The following is an 11,073-nucleotide window of genomic DNA, read 5'->3' on the forward strand; positions in this document are numbered from 1 at the left end:
TGTTCTATTTATTTACCTTCTGGTTTTTGCCCCCTCAGGGTTCACATTCTCAGGCTCAGCACTGCACCCACATGGGCTGGAAACTTACTTTTTCAATTAAAGCTCAAAGTCTCATGAAATCACATGACTCCAGGACCTGGGGCTGTAAGAAAAAACACCAAGGATCAGAAGAATTGGAAATATTATTATACTGCCTTCCTTCTCCAGTATTGAGCCTCTTCTCCATTTAAAAACCTGCCTTTGAATTTTTTATCCCTCTTTTCTTTAGCTTTTCTCCCCCAGACTAGGACTACAATGGTAAACCTTTAACATGGAGAATTACTTCTGCGTTCTGTCAAAATTCCCATTGTTTTGCTCCCTAGCCCCCATTGTTCCCCCTGGGGTTCTACAGGCATTAACAACTCACCCTGAGGCTGTGTTTTTAGGTTCCACAGGTACTTGGAACTTAGCTGAGGGTGTCAGTTATGGTGCCAAAAGAATTCAAGATTGTCCCTTCTCATGTTTCAGCCATTCAAGAATCAAAATACCATGCCAAGACCAGCTCTTGTGTTATTTTGGCTCCATACATGGGTCTCTTTGGCACTAAAATAGCCTGAGAAGAGCTAATATAAATGAACAGTCACACCCACCCACCCATATCACATCATTCTCCAATCAGACCAAAGGTTTGTCCCCTTCAGAAAGGAGTGGGTATATGCATTAAAGCACATTCCAATATATACCTAATCGTGTCAATCATGACGTATACCCAATGGTGTAGCCCAATACCAAACCTTTGATATGCACCTTTTTGTCATGATCTGATTACCAGGGGAGCCAGGCTCTTGACTTAGACCCTGATTCAGCAAGATGCTTAAGCACATAACAAACTGTAAGCACCCACATACTCCCACTGAAGTCAATGTTAGTTAAAGTTAGGCATATGCTTAAGTACCTTCCTGAATTGGGAATTTAAATGAGAGCACGATCAGGCTTTAATGCTATGGCCCTCACTATTGCAAGTCTTGTGAAATTTCATATTTTTCTTAAAGCCCCAGATGCCTGAATCAAAAGATTGCATGAGAATCTCACCTTTTTTTTAATATTAAGTTCATTAACATCTTCATGACTACAGAGAAAAGCTTGAAAATGTGAAGCACCTGTATCCTAAAGATTTAAAAAACAGAAGACAAAAAGAATCCAACATTTTTTATTTTTTTTTAAATCTATGATTTTGGGGACCTGATCCATTATTTTTGAACACTTGGGGATGGCAATATTGTCTGAATTTTCCTACAGTTTATATTGTTTTCATGAACATACTGACTTGATGGAGATGGTGTATTTGTGGATTGTTAACTATTAATTTTTCACAGCAATTAGAGATCCATGATACCCTTGCTCACAGTGAGTACCCTCTTATTTCACACACAGTTCCACTGACCAGTATAGGACTAACGGTGGAGTAAGGATGTAAGATTCTGGTCTTATTAATGTTTCTACTAGTCATGAGTTATTTGTTGTGATTTGGGAGAAAGTTAGTTGCCACATGACAATACAATGGTAATGTGAAATATGACTGGGGTAGGAAAAGTGGCTAGAAGCCTATTTTATTCACTCTTTTCTTCTTTCTTATATTTTTTTGGATTTTTTTATAGTTTAAAAATGACCACAGTCAACTTAATCTCCAGTAAATTAAAAATAATTAAAAGTCCTTTTAGGTACTACATTGATCCTTCAACTTTACATGCCATGTTTTCATGTTCTTATAATCACATTTTCCTTTTAAAATATTTTTCTCTCCCCTTTTGCTGCATGAAATATCCTCAGAAGACAAAGGGGAAACTGACTTATTATACACAAAGTACTATTAAATAAAGAGAGAAACTAATTAGAAAAATGTTTATCTAATCTCTTTCAGGTCTAGTAATCTGAGATGTTAGTGGTAACAATAGGCAGACAGAAGTGTGATTTTAAGTTGAGGGTGTCCAGTGCTTAATTTGTACTGAAAGAGATGCCAGGGCTCAAGAAATTTTTTTACATTCATAACTGCCAAGTATAGAGGTATTGGGGATCAGCCCTGGTACAAATTAAGCACTGAGAGTGTCCCTTTAAATCAAAGCTCCTCTTGTGAGCAATAGTTGACTTTGAACTAGTGGGACTCCTCTTTCCTGTGAATTTGAACATTTTCTCATGCTACAAAATAATATTTCATCTTTTACTATTCTCACCAACACTAGGTATTTTCAAAGCATATCTTTCAGCCCCCATAAAATCACCAGTGTTCCCGCATCTCCTCCCACCCCCTAAATTAAGACAGCTAAGAAATTTAAAAACTTAAAAGGAATCAGAGTATTTTCACTTCTGTTTATGGGAAAAGAGACTTCTGATACATCTTTGAGCCTTGAAAATCTTGAGGGAAGAGGAGAAACAAAGAAACAACCAGGCTTTCTGCCTTTGCCAGTCTGCATGGGTCAGACTGAGCAAAAAAAGAAAAAAAATATATGAAGGAGAAGGGGTGACATTTGCCATTTGAAATGTATTGTAAATGTTTCAACACCTTGACAATGAAACACATAACAGAAGCTTAGAACATCCAAGGCCTTCCAGCTAAGCAAAATGAAAATGGGCAGATTTGTTTAAGGAGGTTCCTTCCTGAAGATTTGTCATGTCTGTTTTAGAGAATTCACACTTTAAAGAAGAGTGGCAAGGTAAAAAATATTATGTTAACAAGAAATCATTACTATGGGGTTGCATTGCCCCATTGATAAAACTCACACTGGGAGATTCACCTATATGATTCCTTTGGGAGCAGGTGTTGCCCCTTGCAGAATAGGCCACTGAGTCAACCCCAACCTCCACTTCTCTACCATCCACTATGTCAACCGCTCCTTGGTAGTATGACTCCATTAGAACTCAGGGCTGCCAAATATCGTGTTTCGTGCGACACTCAAACATTCATTACTGCATCACAGCTGCCTTCCTTCTTGCTGCTCCCCCTGTTGGATCAAGGCAGGAAACAGCAGCCAAGAAAAGCAAGCAGTGCAGCAGGGACAGCTCAATATGAGGCTCAATTGTAGGCTCCCTTTCCCCACACATCCAGCTGCACCAAACTCCCCTTCCCACCCACACCCCACTCCAAACCCTGCAAATACCCAAACCCAGGAATACCATGGTCTGAAGGACCCTCTAACTTTCAGAAGTCCCCCACCTGCCTCCCCAAGCAATCCAAGCACCTCTAAACCATCCAGGGGTTCCCTGCACCCCCCTTCCCATCAACAGTGCCTAATCCCCAGCAATTCCAACAGCACTGTAATCGTTACTTACATGTTAGCAGTTGACAAGGGAAGTTCAAAAATCAGAAAACTAACAAAAAAAAATCATGTTTTTTGGTCTCTGTCATGATTTTCTCACTTGTGATTTTTGAGCTTTTGGAGTAGACAATAATGTATTACTCACTGTTTTAGTGTGAGTTTCATGGTATTTGGTGCTTTTCTTAAAGACCCAGCTCCTGAAATTCTGATTAGGTGAGAATCTCAGCTTTCATTTAAATAAAAGTACATTTCTAACAGTCATAGCTGTAGATCAAAACTTGAAAATGTGACCTAGCACATTCTAAAAGCTCAAAAACCAGTAGACAAAATTTATCTTCTTTTTTTTTAATCTCAAAATTTTTTAACTAGTCTTGTGATGGGAGGAGGGGCTTACTACTTATTTTTACTGTGAATAGGAGAAGGGGAGAGCCACATATAGTGGAATATCTTAGATAATTAAAATTATAAGAATTTCACAAATCTAAATCACTTGCCACAATTTATGTTATCTATTTATTTTTAATTTTTTGCTTTTCACTTAACTTGTAAGGGTCAACTTGACTTGCTAGGTTCAGTTTCACTTTCTGGAATTCCTTTGCTTGCAAACAGATGCTATGTTTCAGTTCCCAGCACCACTGAAGAATGTTTAAATTTTTTAAAATGTAATTATTTTCTTACTTATTTTTAGTGTTATGAAAACATTTCTGCCTCATAGGATTTTGTAAAATCTACATTTGGGGGCCTGAATTACTTGAGAGTGTCCCTTAAAGCCATTTTCAAATCTGTTTATCTCCCTAAAGGTTCCTAGCAAGGAAACCTGGGTCCTGAGTCGACTCCCAATGAAATCAACAGAGATCTTGCAATTGACTTCAATGGGAGAATGCTGGTGTCCCTAATGATGAGGATTATCATTCTACTCTAGAAGATCAGCTCTTATCCACCATCCTCTTTTTCTGACTATTTAATCTATCTAGTGATTTATACCACATGCATAGGGTGACCAGAGAGCAAGTGTGAAAAATCGGGGAAGGGAGCGGGAGGTAATAGGTCCCTATCTAAGATAAAGCCCTGAATATCGGGACTGTCCCTATAAAATTGGGACATCTGGTCACCCTACACACTCATCATCCAAGTGCCTTACAAGTAAATATAACATGTAGGTCATTGCCTAGTGGTTTTCTCTCCTCTCCCATTTTAAAGTATAGACAGGTATCTTGCTTTTTATTTATTTTATATATAAAATATAATATTCATAAATATAAAAATATAAACAAAGATGCTTTATTGTATAAAAAAAATAAAAAGCAAGATACCCTGCTATATATCGATATCTATCTCTATCTCTCTATATATCAGCTTTGTTATTGCTCTTGAGGAAAATTTAAGGCTAAGAGATGGATTTTAGACTTGGACAAGTACACCTTGTAGCTACAGAAATTCCTTTTTGAGAAGATCATAGTGTAGCTGTAGGCCGGCTGTGGAGAAAGTTTTGTTTCTACAGCTCTTACAATTCCAGTTTTTGTTCTGGACTACTCTAGTGTATCTGAATGACTTCACCTTTCTAATATTGCTAAGCCACCATCATTTTTATAAACATATTTTTACACAAAGAACATTCTTCTTCTTCCAAGAAATGTCAAATTTATTTTAGTAATTTTTTCATATATATCCATATGATGTTTCAAACAAAAAGCACATTTCCTTCCTTTGTTTGCTATTTAAAATATAACATATAGGGTTAAAGGTTGTGATTATTTGGGGGGGTGCATTTGTGATTCTCCCTAACTCCACCCACAAACTAAATTTTGCCCACTGGAGATGTCAAAACCAAAACACCAAAATGAAATTCCATTCACAGTAATCTTCATAATATGTATGACTGGTCCTCTCTTTTTCTAGGTGCTTTGATCAGCAGTTAAATAGTTAACAATAATGATATTTAAATTGTTATCAGATGGGTCAAAATTAACAATCCCTTCTCTCAAAGCTATTGTTCAAACTGTCTGCAGACTGAGCCCTTGTCTACACTTGAAAGAGTTTGCCGGTAAGCTATACCAGTAGGGGAAAACTTGCAAATCCCCCTAATGGAGACACAGCTAATGCCTGCAAAAGAGTTCTTATGCCACTATAGCTTAAGCCTGTTCCCTGAACTGAGTAAATTATACTGGCAAAAGAGCTTTTTTGGTTGTTATAACTGCAACTACAGTAGGGTTTTTGCTGGCATAACATTGGTCAGGGCTGGGGTGGGGGGAAATAATCACACCCCTGACAGACATCACTATGTCAGAAAAACTTTTAAGGCAGATATCTTTGGATTGGTTTACACTTACTACATTATCTTCACCACCATAAGGGCTTAGACGTCTTATTTTAGAATTATTATTATTAAGTGGAAGCGTAGATTCTGGAGCACGAAATGGTAGCCTCCAGAAATTAAAAAACCTGCTAAAAGAACCACTGCAAAATTGCCCACTTTAACCCTTGAGTTTTGTTTTGTTTTTAAAGTGTTGTACTTTTGTTATTTAGAGGGTTATTTGCAAATTATGTATGTTGATATGTACTCTTTATGTTTTCTGTTTCTTATGAAAGAAAGCTACATATGTTGGCTTCACCTGAATATACAGTCTAGTATATGTTTAGTGCCAGTATATTTTAAGGCTTAGCTGGTGTGTAACAAAAAAAATTAAATGTTTGTGCTCAATTACTTAATGGTTTGAATATATTTTTGAGTTTCACGAGTGCAAAACAAAAGTTTTAAACTAGGAAAGTATTATAAATTAATTCAACAATACTATGCAATAAAACATTAGATATACATACATACATGCACAACATTGGCTAAACTAGTATTTTGGGGGTAACTGGAAAAATATCCCCATGCATCTGAATGTGTGTGGCGCCTGTTGCAGTCAATGGAAAAGCATATGAACATCCAAAGGGAGAAATTGACCCTAAATCCTTGTATGACAAGATTGAGCCTGGAGCACATTTTTACAGCCATGTCCTAAATGCTTGAAAAACAGGATTTATTCAGGGAACACTGACACACACAATCTTTACTACAGCTACTGTAGAACTCCATTGAAATAAAATAACTTACACTGATTAACATCTATTTTTAATTAATAATAAATGTTATTTTAATCTATCATTTTTCACAGAGATATATTACAAAACACTTTATAGAATAAATAATATAATCACTAGAGCTAGTTGAAAAATTGTATAATTTGGACATTTTTGACCCATAAAAGGACAATTTTATGCTCCTCCCCCCTCCTTCACAACCAGTTTATAATTCCAGAATTAAGTCCTGATCCTGCACAAGTTTAGTTAGGGCTAGATAGACTTAGCTGGCACAAGGGTGTCCTTGAGCAGAACCAGTTGCAGGTTCTAGTCTTTACAGAGGCCAATAACTTTACAAATGTGAGTAGGTCTATAGAAGTCACTAGGACTACTTGCCTGAGTAAATTTACTCACTTATACAAGTGTGAGCCCTGATACAGAGCAGTTATTTACAGAATAGCTGTAGAGCAGCACAAGAAGAAATTAAAGAGATACAGGCAAAGAAGGAAAGATAAGATTTGAAAAGAAATGGAAAGTTAGTGAGGGGAATTGGCAATACTGGGCTGCTCACACCTTTCAAGGGAATTTGGCTGGACTCCCAGTTCAGATCTAATTTTCTTTTGGTTTGGCCTTTTTTCACTCAGTCAACTACTGCAGCAATTGCTGGGGATGGTGCACAGTAGGGGGAAAGAGTGAGATCCCTCTCTGCAAGAATGACGATAGTCCTGCAAGGATTGAACTCACAACCCTGGGTTTAGCAGGCCAATGCTCAAACCACTGAGCTATCCCTCCCCCCAAACTAACACCTCTGAGGGTGTGTAGTGGGGCAACTGCCCCACTCCTGGAAAACAAGGGTTAAAAGCAGCCCTGGAGAGTGAGAGCAGCTGAGTGAGTAGCTGACCACTGGTGTGGCCAGCCACTCAGGGTCCAGCTGGCCCTTATAAGAGAGCTCCAGGATGCAGGAGTCTCTCTCTTGCTGTGGAGAGGGAAGGACCTGGCTGTCTGGGAGCCTAGGGTACTAGGGATAGAGCAGGGCTGGGGAAAGGCAAGAGGAGTTGGGGAGCTCCAGCCTGGAAAACCCCCAGACTGCAGGCTTTGGTGAAGGCCTACACAGGGTTGCTGGGGTTGCAGAGTTGCAGCTTGGGCTTAGGCAGAGGCAGTTGGTCTGACTCCCTTGCCAATGAGGCGTGGTCTTTACAGCCTGCAGTCTGCCCCAGTGAGCGGGAGATAGATGACGACTGGCAGTAGCCACTGAGGCAAGGTGGGTTTAGAGGGTTGGGGGTTCCCCTGGGAGGGGTGATTCAGAGTGTGGGGGCACTGCTGGGGCAGAACCCTGAGGAAAAGGGCACTGGGGTCCAGGAGGGACACGGGGCCTGAGGCAGGCGAGACACCCACTGGCAGAGGATGCTCTGAAGGCTGGCAAAAGCTAATTACCAAGATGACCAGCCAGAGGCACTGTGCAAGTGAGCCTTCGCCTTGGTACAGGGCAGGTCTGCACTACAGCTAGGAGGTGGAATTCCCACCTTGGGCAGACAAACATTAGCTCTGGTCAAGCTGGTGTACTAAAAATACCAGTGTGGCTGCACCACCTTGGGTGGCAGCTAGGGTGCCTGAGTATGTATGCAGGACTTTGGATGGGATTGTACTTGGGCTGCTAGCCCAAGCCACCGCTTGTGGTGCCGTAGCCACATTGCTATTTTTAGTGTGCTAGCGTGGTCAGAACTAGTGAGTGTACATCTACTTGAGCTGGGAATCACACCTCCCAGCTGCAGTAAAGACATACTCTAAAGATTTAAGGACAGAGCCTCAGCTGGTGTAAATAAGCATAGCTATATTAACTCCAATGGACCAATGTTGATCTGGCCCTTTCATTTTTACCTCCAGATGTTGCAGCCCCTTTGTAGGGGGGAAAAAAGTACTGTATATAGTATTATGGCAGAATGGTACTGTTAGACCTCCACTGCAGATCTCATCTCCAATATTCAGCTCTCTCTACAAGTTAAATTTACCCCTGTGCAGAGAGCTAGCATAAGGCCTATGTGCCATTAAGTTCCACTTATGCCCTCAAAACAGGGCATAGTCCTTTTTCTGGCACTCTTTATAACAGTAGATTTTACCTTACATATGCAGAATTCCCAGTGACATCAGCTGAAAATCTTCCCATGCAGGAAGAGCACACTGTCAGAGTTGAGATTCACTGTGAGTATCTGAGAGGAGAATTTTGCCCAGATAGTGCTAGTTAGTACAATTGCATTAAAAGATCCATCAGAATTTCTATTTTTAGTTGAGAATTGTGAACGTTCCTTCCTGGATGAAATATGAACTTCCACCAGGAGACAACTAATTGTTTTTCCATCAAACAAATTTGTTTTCCATTGTTTTATTTTTTTAATTAAAACATTGAAATAAATGGAAAGTTTGTGGCCTCCAGACTGTTCATAGGCCTCTTACCTAACTTTCTTTTTAATTTATTGATTATATTTGGTAGATGTCCAATATATTGCATTTATTGGGTTTTTGAACAGTTGGATTTCTTTGTACGTTTGTTTGTGGGGTTTTTTTGGTAGGGGTTGAGCGGAGACAGAAATTAAGCTTGGCACTGAACATGAGTACATTTCATCAGCAATTTCACAGCACTTTTTGGTACAGTCTTAATGCACTTTTGCTATTGCATTAATATGATTAAATTTACCCAATCTCTAGAGCTAAAGTTCTCCCAAGTATACTATGACAATTAGCATTATCTGTCAGTAAATAGCATTCAGTGCATTAAAATGTTCCTGAGAACTCCTGGTGAAGTGGATTAATCTTCTCTAGCCTCTTGGGTGCAAAACTGGATCTGCTCAGAAATCAAACCATTTTAGTGATCTTGGTCTGGTCCCTTGTGGGCATTTGTTCATATCAAAAAGCCACAGCTCGACATATTTGACAGTTTCTATGCAAGAGGTGTCACGGGATTCGAGGGCCAAAAATCATGCCTCCAAACCTATATTAAATACATATCTCCCTTTGCTTCTTTATGACATAGACAATCTCTTATGCTTTCCTCCCTCCCCACCCCTTGCTTGATTTTTACATTGGAAAGATAAGGTCCTCTCTCTCTTCCCCCATCTTCACTGGAAAACCTTAGCAAGATCATTGGAGGACCTGGCTAGCAGGAGTAAGGAGGCTGTATCTTGAGCTCCAGCTCTCCATGCCCCCCATTGGAAGGGAGAATGCTGATTCATTTGGGAGGAGAAAGGCGATCTGCAGCTCTGGTTAAAGTTTCATGAAATGTCACTACTCAAACAGAGGGAAGTGAAGACCTGATATTTCTAATATAGAAACCAAAGCTATAAATTGATGTGCCTGTTTGTTGTTTTTTTTTCTCCTAACATGAGACATCCTTGTAATTACCTCTCTAATAAAACAAGCAGACAAAATCTACATGGCTTCCCAACAGATCATGGAATATGTTTCCCTTTTTTGAAAATGTCCTCAGATTTATTTCTTCATCACTCCCCCCATCTATCAATCAGAAAGTTAAGAAAACTAATGAAGCTGAGCACCACTTCACTTATACTGTCCACAATAACTTCACTTAAACTGTCCAATTTTAAACCACAAAATGTTCTTCTAATCTAAACTTAGTTAATTGTCCAAATTAAGGGATCTGTGCTCTGTTTATTTACACATCCCAGAGAGTTCAAAGGAATACAAAAAGGGCTGGTAAAAAGCCCAGAATTTGCAGACAAGGGAACAGCAACTTTTCAACAAGCTCCCCATGAGCTCATATTAGCCCCTTCAGGCAAATTCCATATGGCAGGTTTGGAGATGTATGCCACAGAAAAAGGGGGCAAAGCCAAGAAGCACTCACTGTCACTGTACAGGGCATAATCCCCATGACTACCGGTTATTTCTGAGCAGAAAGCCAGATGATAGTTATTGTTAGCTGAATATCTTGTCAGTGTAGCTGGGATATTCACAGAATCACAATAAATAAATGAAACTAGGCATCTCATTTCTACTTAGTGAGGAGTTTTGTCTTGGTTGTGTGTAGTTATTACTGATCTGGGCAATCCTGGGAAGACTTAAGCACCTGACAAACCTTATTCACTAGGACACCGATCCTGCAAAGACTTAAGCACATGCTTAATTTTGTGCACTGTAAGTAGTGCTGTTGACTTCAGTGGGATCACTCACGGTGTGTAAAGTTAAACATATGCTTCATAGGATCAAGATCCATGGTCTTAATCTTGCACCGCCGAAGTTAATGGATGTTCCGTTGACATCAACGGGCACAGGATCAGGCAGCACGTGAGTAGTTCGGTTGACCAGGAAATAACATTTCCATTTCACAAACAAATTCAAGGTTTCAAGATTTCATTTTGTTCCAATGCAGAATGAAACTGAGACCTTTTAAAAAAAAAAAAAGGTGGGTTAGGACACTCAACTGGGATGTGGGAGAGTCCGGATCAAATCCATATTTTGCCTGATTTGGGACTTCAATTTGGGTCTCCCACATCCCAGCTAAGTGCCCTAACCACCTGGCTATTTTGAGGTGGGGTCTCTGTCTGACCAGAAATTCCACCATGGACCTACATTTTGGTTTTGACATTTTCTGACAAAAAAACAAAAATAAACCACAACATGACAACAATTTTGTTTTAAAATTCCCAACTAGCTTTAGCAAATAGTTCTGTTCAACTCAGTGGGACGATGCTCATGTGTGAAG

The sequence above is a fragment of the Chrysemys picta genome, chromosome 2 (genome assembly GCF_011386835.1).
Source record: "Chrysemys picta bellii isolate R12L10 chromosome 2, ASM1138683v2, whole genome shotgun sequence".
Taxonomy (NCBI): Eukaryota; Metazoa; Chordata; order Testudines; family Emydidae; genus Chrysemys; species Chrysemys picta.